We start from the raw sequence: 12170 nt of genomic DNA, 5'->3' as shown, positions 1-12170 counted from the left end.
CAGACAACCATTTTGCTTTTTTGCATTTCTTTTCCATGGGGATGGTCTTGATCCCTGTCTCCTGTGCAATGTCATGAACCTCCTTCCATAGTTCATCACGCACTCTGTCTGTCAGATCTAGTCCCTTAAATCTATTTCTCACTTCCACTGTATAATCATAAGGGATTTGATGTAGGTCATACCTGAATGGTCTAGTGGTTTTCCCTACTTTCTTCAATTTAAGTCTGAATTTGGCAATAAGGAGTTCATGATCTGAGCCACAGCCAGCTCTCAGTCTTGTTTTTGTTGACTGTATAGAGCTTCTCCATCTTTGGCTGCAAAGAATATAATCAATCTGATTTCAGTGTTGACCATCTGGTGGTCTCCATGTGTAGAGTCTTGTCTTGTGTTGTTGGAAGAGGGTGTTTGCTATGACCAGTGTATTCTCTTGCAAAACTCTATTAGCCTTTGCCCTGGTTTATTCTGTACTCCAAGGCTAAATTTGCCTGTTACTCCAGGTGTTTCTTGACTTCCTACTTTTGCATTCCAGTCCCCTATAATGAAAAGGACATCTTTTTTGGGTATTAGTTATAAAATGTCTTGTAGGTCTTCATAGAACTGTTCAACTTCAGGTTCTTCAGCATTTTTGGTTGGGGCATAGGTTTAGATTACCATGGTATTGAATGGTTTATGTTGGAAACAAACTGAAATCATTCTGTGATTTTTGAGATTGCATCCAAGTCCTGCATTTCGGACTCTGTTGTTGACCACGATGGCTACTCCATTTCTTCTAAGTGATTCCTGTCCACAGTAGTAGATATAATGGTTATCTGAGTTAAATTCACTCTTTCCAGTTCATTTTAGTTCGCTGATTCCTAGAATGTCGACATTCACTCTTGCCATCTCCTATTTGACCACTTCCAATTTGCTTTGATTCATGTACCTAACATTCCAGGTTCCTATGCAATATTGCTCTTTATAGCATTGCACCTTGCTTCTATCACCAGTCACATCCACAACTGGGTATTGTTTTTGCTTTGGCTCCATCCCTTCATTCTTTCTGGAGTTATTTCTCCACTGATCTCCAGTAGCATATTGGGCACTTACTGACCTGCTGAGTTCCTCTTTCAGTATCCTGTCATTTTGCCTTTTCCTACTGTTCATGGGCTTCTCAAGGCAAGAATATTGATGTTAGGCTTTCAATAAATGATTATTGAAATTAATTAGCTGACTTCTTTTAATTAGCATATAACAGTGTATGTGGTTCCAATCTTAAGCCCAAAAGAGACTTCTTTCATTTCCTCCTTATTAGAGGAAAGCTCCATTTCATGAGTTGCCAGCAAAGGATTGTGCCTAAAAGCAAGGCAGACAGGTGCTGCAGTGTGAACACACTCTGGCTCATTTTATCACCTGAGTTGGTGTCTCATAAGTTTATCAGCTGTAGTTTATGAGTGATTTTGGTGGAGGTCCTCTTAACCATGTATGCTTGAAGATGACCTTTGAATTTATTTTTCATAAAAACTTAAAAGGCTGACTATCTGGACAGTTTGTTCAGGAAACAAAAGGGACCTTAACCTTGGTTGTACCTGTCACCAGGATGGCTGGACTACAGTGCTATCATCCTCAGGGAGAGAGGCCCTGAAATTTCAAAGGCGCCCAAAGGCTTCCGTGGCATTTCAGGTGGCAGAGACATTTGATCTAAAGTTACTTATGTCAGACATGAAGTGTAAGGGTATGAGGTTACTCTTGCTTCCTCTGAGTGAATATAAAGGGTATGGATTGAGAACTGGAAGTAAGAAGGGGAAATAACTTATCATTTGCAAAAAGGAATGCAACAGCTGCCAGCATACTAAATAGAAATTAAATACAGTTCACAGCAAGTGCTTATGGAGGAATGGGTGATGTGAATTTGGCTGCCGACATATTCTTTAACCTCTTTAAAGAGGGTGATAGATTCATTCTTCCCTTCAAAAAGATGTAGCAGTTTCCACCACCCCTCCCCATTTATGCCTATAAAACTGATGGATTATTCAATACATCTCTGGTCATAGGTTTAAATTAAGATGTGTGTGTGTGTGTGTGTGTGTGTGTGTGTGTGTGTGTGTGTGTTGGAAGATATTTTTCTGGGTCTAAACTTAAATATGCTGGTGAAAACAGGAAGTGAAGGAGCAACCTCTTTCTCTCTGACTTGATAAATGAGGGGGATGTATAAGGAGGGTGAGTGGGATGCAAAATGAAGGAAGGTCTGGGTATTTGGCCATAGAAATAGCCGTAGTTTTTGGCTTTGTCCCCTTTTAATGTCTAAAAGGCATGAAAAAGAAAGAAAAAGGAAAATAGAAAAGAAGTGTGGATATATTCCCACAAAGGTAGTTAGGACTCAAATCAGAGATGTTTGGGTCTAGATCTTATTATGTCATAATGTGAAAACTAAAGTTATTACCTTTTCTGAGGATTAGTACAATCCTTATTTTAAAGCGGGGAAAAAGGATGATAATTTTTTCCCTGAGTGTCCTTCCAAAAGTGTCTGAGAGGCTGGGTCTCTAATAACCAGGGGTGTTGACTGAACAAGGATCCTATGGTGGCTCATGTCAAGAACACAACCTGGAGAAAATGCTGGTTGTAAAGCGATATCACTTGAACAGTACACACTGATGAAAGGAATTTTATTTTGAAGTCTGTCAGACATGTCTGAGCCAGAAACCAAAATCCAGAAGATTGACACCTGGACCTAGGAGAGGGTCAAAATGACTCATGAGTGAATGAGATTCAGGGGCAAAGTGGTGTTGGTTAAAGGTACCATTCTTACTCTTTAAAAAAAAATTTTTTTTTAGTATAATTGACATTTTAGTTTAAGGTATAAATGTAATTATTTTTATTTGTATACTTTGCAAAATGATCACCACAATAAGTTTAGTTAACACCCTTGGTAATATATAAGTTAAACTTACATTACATGGTAAAATATATAGCGACAAAACTTTTCTTTCCTGACATGAGTACTTTTAAGATCTGCTCACTTAGCAACTTTCAGATACAGTATTATTAACTATCACCATGTTGTACATTACATTCCCATGACTTATCTACTTTATAACTGGAAATTTGCACTTTCTGACTCCTCCTCACTATTTCACCCACCCTCACTGCAGATATTATGTCAGAAAGTGAGTGAAAGCTGCTGGTCAGACCAGTAGAATAAGCCATAGGTTGATGCTGTAATCAACTGCTGATTTCTTTTACCAGCTTTTGGTGGTGGTGGTGGTTTAGTTGCTAAGTTGTGTCCAACTCTTGAGACCCCCATGGACTGTAGCCCTCCAGGCAAGAATACTGGAATGGGTTGCCATTTAGTCTCAAGCAAATATTAACCGAATATTTATGTTCAGTTAAATCTCTGATCTCAAAGAGTTTAACGTGTGGTAGACAAAGTCTCTTAACTATCACAGCAACTACAATACATATGAAGGATAAGGACCACAGAAGAAAAGACAGACTTAGGCCACCACAATGACATCATAAAGTAAAATTCTACAGCTGTTTCTGGTTACAGAGATTAATTCCAGGAGACGTGAACAATGAAAATCTAAAGAAGAGATTCTTCCTGCAGGATTTAAGACTGAGAAACATCTGAAAATAGAGGAGATGGGAAAAAGGTAATGAGGAAGAGGGAGCCTAACTAAAAGCAACAGACTTAGGAAGCATGATAGGAACTATCAGGATGGCTACTTCAGGGCTTAGGTGCATGAACCACTCTGGGCTCACAAATCATCATTAAATGAAATCTGCACGTATAAGTGCTAAGTCGCTTCAGTCATGTCTGACTTTTTGCAACCCCATGGACTGTAGCCTGCCAGGTTCCTCTATCCATGGAATTCCCCAGGCAAGAATACTGGAATGGGTTGCCATGCCCTCCTCCAGGGGATCTTCTTGACTCAGGCGTCAAACCTGCATCTCTTATATCTCCTGCACTGGTAGGTGGGTTCTTCAGCACTAGTGCCACCTGGGAGGCCCCTAAATGAAATCTATCTGACTTCAAAACAACATGTGTGGTTAACACTGAGTTTGAATTCTTACACAACATGTTTTAGCTCTTTTGGGGAAGTTATGCAAACACCATTTTATTCATTTGGAAAATAGTCATTATGTTATTAAAGGATTTATTATAAGGATAAATGTGCTAATGTAAGAAACAAAATAAGAACTTACAAAAAGATAGCTGTTAGCATGGATCATGCCATTATCTGGTTATACAGATTCTTTTCATTAAATAAGGGAAACAACACCAAACTTGCTTACTTTATTTCAAATAATTAAGAAATCTAGAAGACCTGAAAACAACATAGTAATGACATCTACAAGGGGAAAAAAAAAGCCAGGGGTAATAAGCAATAAATATTAACAGAAGCAAGGTCAAATAGGATAATAAGAACAGTTCTATTAGGCAGGAATGTAAATGGCTTCCTATTTCATGCAGGCTAATTAGAGAGCTTGTGGATAAATGAGATGTACAAGAAACAATTTCTGAATATTCTTCTTTGTTTAAGTGATGAAACATTCAACTGTTTGATTGGCTACTTTAAAAAGGAGGAGGAATCCTGAAAAGCAAAATGTCCATTTTCATTCTGGATTAATGATTCACTATCCAAGTGTGAAATTAGATAAATACACACTCCTTCATGCAGAGCTAAAATTTGAAATGCCTAGGGACTTTTGACAGTGTTACACAGCATCTCTGTTTTCCCTTTCTGATTATTTTCCATAATTTGCACACTGGTGTCAAAATGTTTGTCATCATGACAGAGAAAAAGAGAGAAAAGAGAAAGATTTTATTATTCACCAAAAGCGTACTGCAGATCACATCCAAAGCTCTTTGCTTCCTTGATAAAGCAGATGAAAAACAGAAATACACTTTTGTGTAAAGCAAGATGACCTTCTGTTTTAGTTATTCTTGAAAAGATCTCACATAAGCCTTTCTTAAGAGAGAGAGAGAGAATATCTTTATTCACTGACTCATCTTCTCTACTTTATCAACATTGTTCAGTAGAAACTGCAGGAGCTGATTTAAAGGGGAGAAAAAAGTAAGAATACAATGAACACTGAATTCTCATGAAACTTTTTAACAAAAACTCTATCTGCCAACTATTTATCTTGGAGAACCACAGTACAACTAATGATCTGACTTTACGTACATTTACTGCAATTTGTTTTGTCAAAGCTCTTTTTACTAACTCCCTTCAAAGTTTTGATGTGAGCTAGGAAGTTCTGCCCCCACTCCAGTACTCTTGCCTGTAAAATCCCATGGATGGAGGAGCCTGGTAGGCTGCAGTCCATGGGGTCGCAAAGAGTCGGACATGACTGAGCGACTTGACTTTCACTTTTCACTTTCATGCATTGGAGAAGGAAATGGCAACCCACTCCAGCGTTCTTGCCTGGAGAATCCCAGGGACGGGGGAGCCTGGTGGTCTGCATCTATGGGGTCACACAGAGTCGGACATGACTGAAGCGACTTAGCAGCAGCAGCAGCAGCAGGAAGTTCTGCAGCACTAAGGATATTCTCAGAGAAGAGTAAGCAACCACACTGTCAGTTCAATCATGAACCATAAAGATGCTTTTTTTCTGCAATGCAGGGGTTTTATGATGCTCCTGAACATTCTCACATGCCTTGGAAGGAAGAAAAAAATGTTACAATGCCAGAATATGAGTATTCAGGGGAAAAAAAAATAAACCCTGTATATCATAGGATCACAACTTGATCTGGTATGCATAGCAGTCTTCTGGTTTATGTTATGCAGTGACAGAAAAGCCTACATGCTCAGTCTAAGAAACAGGGTGAAGAATCCTTACCCTGGATATAGAATCAAATCCTGTGAGATTTGCTGGAATTTGATAATAAACATTTACAGACCTTATTGATTCAATATTCCATTTGACGCACTTGGATAAAGCCAACATTGCCCAGCTGTTTCCCAATAAAGTGGCTAGGGAAGCAGAGGAACATTGGAGAATCCCCAACAAAGAGCTGACATTTCAGCAAATTTGAAAGGGCACACTGGATGACCCAGAAAATGCCATTCCCACAAATGCAAGAACAGTTGTCTCCAGGTCAGGGGGAGTATTCTGGCATCTGAAAAGCACATAGGTACAACCGGCCTCTGCTGCACTTCTAACAGGGGAAACACACTGGGAAGCAGTCCAATGTGCTTGGAAAAGTGGGTAGAAAGTCTTGCTTTGAATTGCTCACAGTTTTAGAAAAGTCAAAATGCATCACTTATTGAATTTTCAACTTCTAAGAAGGAATTTTTCTCCAGAGAAAGCTGTCAGCTCATGTATTGTATTTCAAAGGTCTCAGCAAATCCATGTTTGTCTTGACAGCAGTATCAGGACTGGTGTGAATTGCCTAACTTTCATTTTTATTACGGGGAATCAAGAAGGTGAGGAATAACAAGCAAAGTGATGCTGAGTGTGTTACCCGCTCAATCACGTCCAACTCTTCGCGACCCCATGGACAGTAGCCCACCAGGCTCCTCTGTCCATGGTATTCTTCAGGCAAGAATACAGGAGCGGGTTGCCATTTCCTTCTCCAGGGGTATCTTCCTGACCCAGGGATCAAACTCAGGTCTCTTGCATTGCAAGCAGATTCTTTACCATCTGAGCCACCAGGGAAACCCATGTATTTATTGAGTGACTATGAGATTATATTCTGGTTTCTACCCCTTGTTACTGACTCAACCTATTCCTTAAATGCAAATACACAAAGCTTTCCATAGTCATCATCTTAAGAACAGCATGATTTAGATTTCACATTTCTAAAGCCCCTTTTATTTCTCTGGATCAATTTTGACTAACACACTTAGATAAAGGAGAAGTCAGTGGCTCATTCAAAACCAACCAGTAAGAAATAGACTTATTTGACATCCCTAGAGGCAAACTTCCAGTTAAAGAATACATCAAATGCCAAAGCTGGTAACACTTCTTTTTGTCTGTGCTTCTCTGGTGACTGAGTGACAACATCAATTCCCTGTTCAGAGGATAGCTAAGTAAGATGGTTCACAGCGTTTGGTGCTCACATCCTAAAGCAGAAGGAGGAGTGTGAAGAAGTTGACAAAGACATCTCACCCTCGGTCATGCCTTATGCCTAACAGAAATCCTTACAGCCTCTGGCTTCCTATCATAATTTTTATTTCCATTCTGTGGAGAAGAGTTAGCTGGCAGAAGAGTTCAGTTACACCAGTGACTGAAGATATTTAAAACACTCTGGCTAGACTCAGTCTAGAAATCAGTGTCTTCAGGTTTTGACTCTTGGTGAGTCAAATATTATTTTTAAAAGAACGAAATACTGCCATTTGCAGCAACATGGATCCAGAGAATATTATGTTCAGTGAAATGTCAGACAAAGACAGTTACTCTACGATATCACTTATGTGTAGAATATAAAAAATAATACAAGTGACTGTATATGTAAAAGAGAAGCAGACTCACAGATAGAGAAAGCAAACTGTGCTAACCAAAAGCAGGGAGAAAAGGCAGAAGGACAGATAAGCATTAAGAGATTAACAGATAAAAATTGCTATGTATAAAATGGATAAGCAACAAGGATATACTGTATGACACAGAGACTTACACCCATCAACTTGTAATAAACTATAATGGAGTACAGTCTGCAAAAATACTGAATCACTATGCTGTATACCTTTAATATAATATTGTAAATCAACTACATTTCAATTTAAAAAGTTCCTGCTCTCCTCCAGTAGATTTTATTTTAATACAAACTAGTAAAATATCATATGCAGGAATTATATATTTAGTATTTGGCACCATAAATCATTGACATAGTGTCAGCTCAACAGAGAGGAAAATTAGGGCATGTAATATACTACATTGCAGAACTGTTCAACTTGGAAAGTATATACCTAGAATTTTTAGCATTCTCCTAAAAAAGATCTCTTTTAAAACATAGTTTTTATGGCACGTCAAGAAGCAACATTTAGAACTGGACATGGACATGGCTCCAAATAGGGAAAGGAGTACATCAAGGCTGTATATTGTCACCCTGCTTATTTAACTTCTATCCAGAGTACATCATGAGAAATGCTAGGCTGGAAGAAGCACAAGCTGGAATCAAGATTGCGGGAGAAATATCAATAACCTCAGATATGCAGATGATACCACCCTTATGGCAGAAAGTGAAGAGGAACTAAAAGCCTCTTGATGAAAGTGAAAGAGGAGAGTGAAATAGTTGGCTTAAAGCTCACCATGCAGAAAATGAAGATCATGGCATCTGGTCCCATCCCTTTATGGGAAATAGATAGGGAAACAGTGGAAACAGTGGCTGACTTTATTTGTTTGGGTTCCAAAATCACTGCAGATGGTGACTGTAGCCATGAAATTGAAAGATGCTTAGTCCTTAGAAGGAAAGTTATGACCAACCTAGACAGGATATTCAAAAGCAGAGACATTACTTTGTCAACAAAGGTCCGTCTAGTCAAGGCTATGGTTTTTCCAGTGGTCATGTATGGATGTGAGAGTTGGAATGTGAAGAAAGCTGAGCACCAAAGAATTGATGGTTTTGAATTGTGGTGTTGGAGAAGACTCTTGTGAGTCCCTTGGACAAGGAGATCCAACCAGTCCATTCTAAAGGAGATCAGTCCTGATTGTTCATTGGAAGGACTGATGCTGAAGCTGAAACTCCAATACTTTGGCCACCTCATGCGAAGAATTGACTTATTGGAAAAGACCCTGATGCTGGGAGGGATTGGGGGCAGGGGGAGAAGGGGATGACAGAGGATGAGATGGCTGGATGGCATCAATGACTCCATGGACATGAGTTTGGGTAAACTCCAGAAGCTGGTGATGGACAGGGAGGCCTGGTGTGCTGCAATTCATGGGTTCCCAAAGAGTCAGACATGACTGAGGGACTGAACTGAACAGAAATGAACTGAAATTAAAATATGCATATCTTTGTATGTCTTGCAGTCAAATCATACTGCAAGTATGTATCTATATATAGTTCACTAGGTATCATTTTAAAATACACATACTGAAGGTTTGTCTTGTCATTGTAGCAAATGGCTAGCCAACTGGTCATTTTCCCAATGCTGATAGGAGCAGCTGTTGTAGTCTACTGACTGACATTTCTGTGTGTGTGTGTGTGTGTGTGTGTGTGTGTGTGTGTGTGTGTGTGTGTTCAGTCGCTTTAGTCCTGTCCTACTGTTTGCAACCCTATGGACTGTAGCCCTCCAGGCCTCTCTGTCCTTGGGATTCTCCAGGCAAGAATACTGTAGTGGGCTGCTATGCCCTCCTCCAGGGGATCACCCCAGCCCAGGGATAGAACCCATGTCTCCTGTGTCTCCTGTGGATTCTTTACCCACAGAGCCTCTTGGGAAGCCCGAATGATGTACTATACTTCATAAATAAATAAATGCATAAATGATAATCCTTGGATTCTTCTATATGAATTCACTTTGGCTTTTTGGTCAGTGTGCAGCTAGAATCCTGGATATTGTCAGAACCCTGGATATTAAATTATATCATATACATCTGTTAATCACCTGTGCCTTAAAAAGGAAAAAGAATAATTGCTGATTATATAGTCTATTAAAATATATAGCATCAATCTACTAGGCTACCTTCTAGAAATGATGTCACTTACTTAATAAGTTGATGAACTGGTTCCCAAGCTCTGTCCTCCTGCTGATGCTATCGTGGCCCATTTTTTCTCCCATCACCAGAGGCAATAAGTCTCAGTTTCAGTTTGGATCCATTATTTACTTTGCTTCAGCCCCCAATAAAGGAGTGTTTGGACTCTGAGTGCTTGTGTGTGTGTTGGGGGTGGGTGACAGCGTTAAGTTCTACTGAAGATGAGCAATCAAGAGGTGATGTATACAAATTTTCTTTCTTTCCTCAGAGTGAGACATGTTCTATAAACAGATGTGAGTGATGTACCCTAAGGAAAGACTTCTACTTACCATAGATTAAAGTCACACTGGCCAATAACTTAGGGTTATAGAAGAGTGCCTCTGGCTTAACAGCCATAAAGTCACTTTAGAACTTGTTCAGTTCTTGTCCTCAGACCAGACTTTGAGTAGTAAGGTAATAGATCACATGTGTTCATTAAAAGTAAGCATTCAAGTTTAGGATTAACACATGCACATTACTATATATGAAACAGATAAACACAAGGACCTACTGTGTGGCACATGGAACAATATTTGATATTTTATAATAATCTACAGGGGAAAAAATCTGAAAAAATAGATATGTACATATATAAATGAATCACTGCTGTATATTTGAAAGCAATATAATTTTAAATTAATGATATTTTAATTAAAAAAATGCTAACCATTTTTAAAATGTGCCTTGTTCTTATATTTCAGAGTTATGCAATCATCCTGTTTTAGAGAGTCCTAAAGAGCTTTCTAAAAACTAGTTAACTGGGCTTTTAAAAAAGGTTTCGGTTGTCAGAAAATTTCTGGAAATGTTATTTTTCTTTTCTCAGGGGCTTCAAATGCAACATTCGCATACAAAAGATATAAGAAATCCTACCATAAAAAAATCTCTCTACATTTGTTCAATATTTCTTGTACTTATTCGGTAAACAAAACATTTCTAAAGGTAACATCTGTAAGGTGGAGAAGTAGTTCCCTCCAGGGAACACACTTCAGAAATGCTGTTTAGACACTGATATTCACTTTTATGCTGTTTTGTTTTTCAAATTCCCTAGATTATGGGGTCAGGAGCAGGTGCAGAGCATGCTATAGGGAAAACAACATAGCATGTAGAGACACAGACTTGTGTTGAGACACAGACTTGTGTTGAGCTACACTCCAGGAGCCAACAGCAATGGTCCCTGCTATGGAGCTCGGCATGGACTTTGTGACAACAGCCAGCAAAACTTACTGTGCAACAGTGGTAGGAAATTTGAAACTACACCTGGAAAATAGGCATTTCAGCTAAGGATATGACAGACTGTTGACCACAGGCCTAGGCTCCACATTCTCGGGACTGAGTGGGGAAGATCTGGCTACATTTCTTGATGACACTGGTTAGTGGGGTCTCAGAGCTAGATTTTGTACAATTTAGAAATATATATAAATATATATATAAATATATATATATATTTACACAAATATTATATATATGAATGAAATGTAATAATTTTGATGCATTGAATACTTTAGAAGAGTCTATTTATTATATTTAAAACACATAATAAAAGCAAATCTTTTATTAAATACAATAAAAAAAATAGCGCTCGTGTTAAAGGAGGGACAGGAAGGCCCTGAAACCATGGAATACAAATAAAGCTCTGAAACACAGAAGGACTACTATAAATTGGCTTGGGTTCATAAAAGAGAGAAGAGAATAAGGGATTCTGATGCCAGTTAAAGACATGAACTCTGCCCTCCTGCAGCTTTCATATTCTTTGACATTTTCTTGTGAAATCTCATCTTCAGGCTATTTCTGGGAATTTGGGCTAGACCAGAGAGGAACTGAATCTCGAACATGGCTCCTGCCTATGCGTCACTGTAGGTTTCTTCTGTACTATATAAGACAGTTGCACTATGGACTAATCATTACTGCAATAAAAATATTATTAATGAAACTACGCTGGAATTCTCAAAGTTGAACCTAGTATTGACACTTTGCCTGTGAATATATTTATTATTATCATTACCCTCCAGAAACTATTTTTGCAAAATACAGCACTTCTAAATATGTTAAGGCATAATAGAATTGTCTTTGGTGCCTAGCTAGCATATCTAGAGTTTTGATTATTTTTGACATTTATTATTTATTTCCAATAAAAACAGGTATGAAACAAAAATAGGAAATTTAAATTCCAGGGTTAAACACTACTATTGTAGAAATTGTTAAATTTACTATATTATTCACATCTGTATTTTATAGAAATCTAAAAGAAATAGTCAAAGTCAAAAATTTAATTACCTGAATTTTTAAAAAATCTGAAAAATGTCATTATCATTTTTTTGGGAAACTTAGCCCTATTAATGCTCATGGATAATAATATAGCTGTTTCCATATCACTCAAATCCTATAAATTTGCTCTGAGACCAAATATATGCTTGTACTTTTACTACTTCATAGTGTTATTTATTATATATTGTGTAACTTTTTTCATATGTTATATGAAACCAGCGTGGGAGACATTCATCAAAGTAAAATGTAGT

This window comes from Ovis aries, chromosome 1, assembly GCF_016772045.2.
Source record: "Ovis aries strain OAR_USU_Benz2616 breed Rambouillet chromosome 1, ARS-UI_Ramb_v3.0, whole genome shotgun sequence".
In the NCBI taxonomy this organism is placed as follows: domain Eukaryota; kingdom Metazoa; phylum Chordata; class Mammalia; order Artiodactyla; family Bovidae; genus Ovis; species Ovis aries.
Note: the sequence above shows the minus strand (reverse complement) of the source record.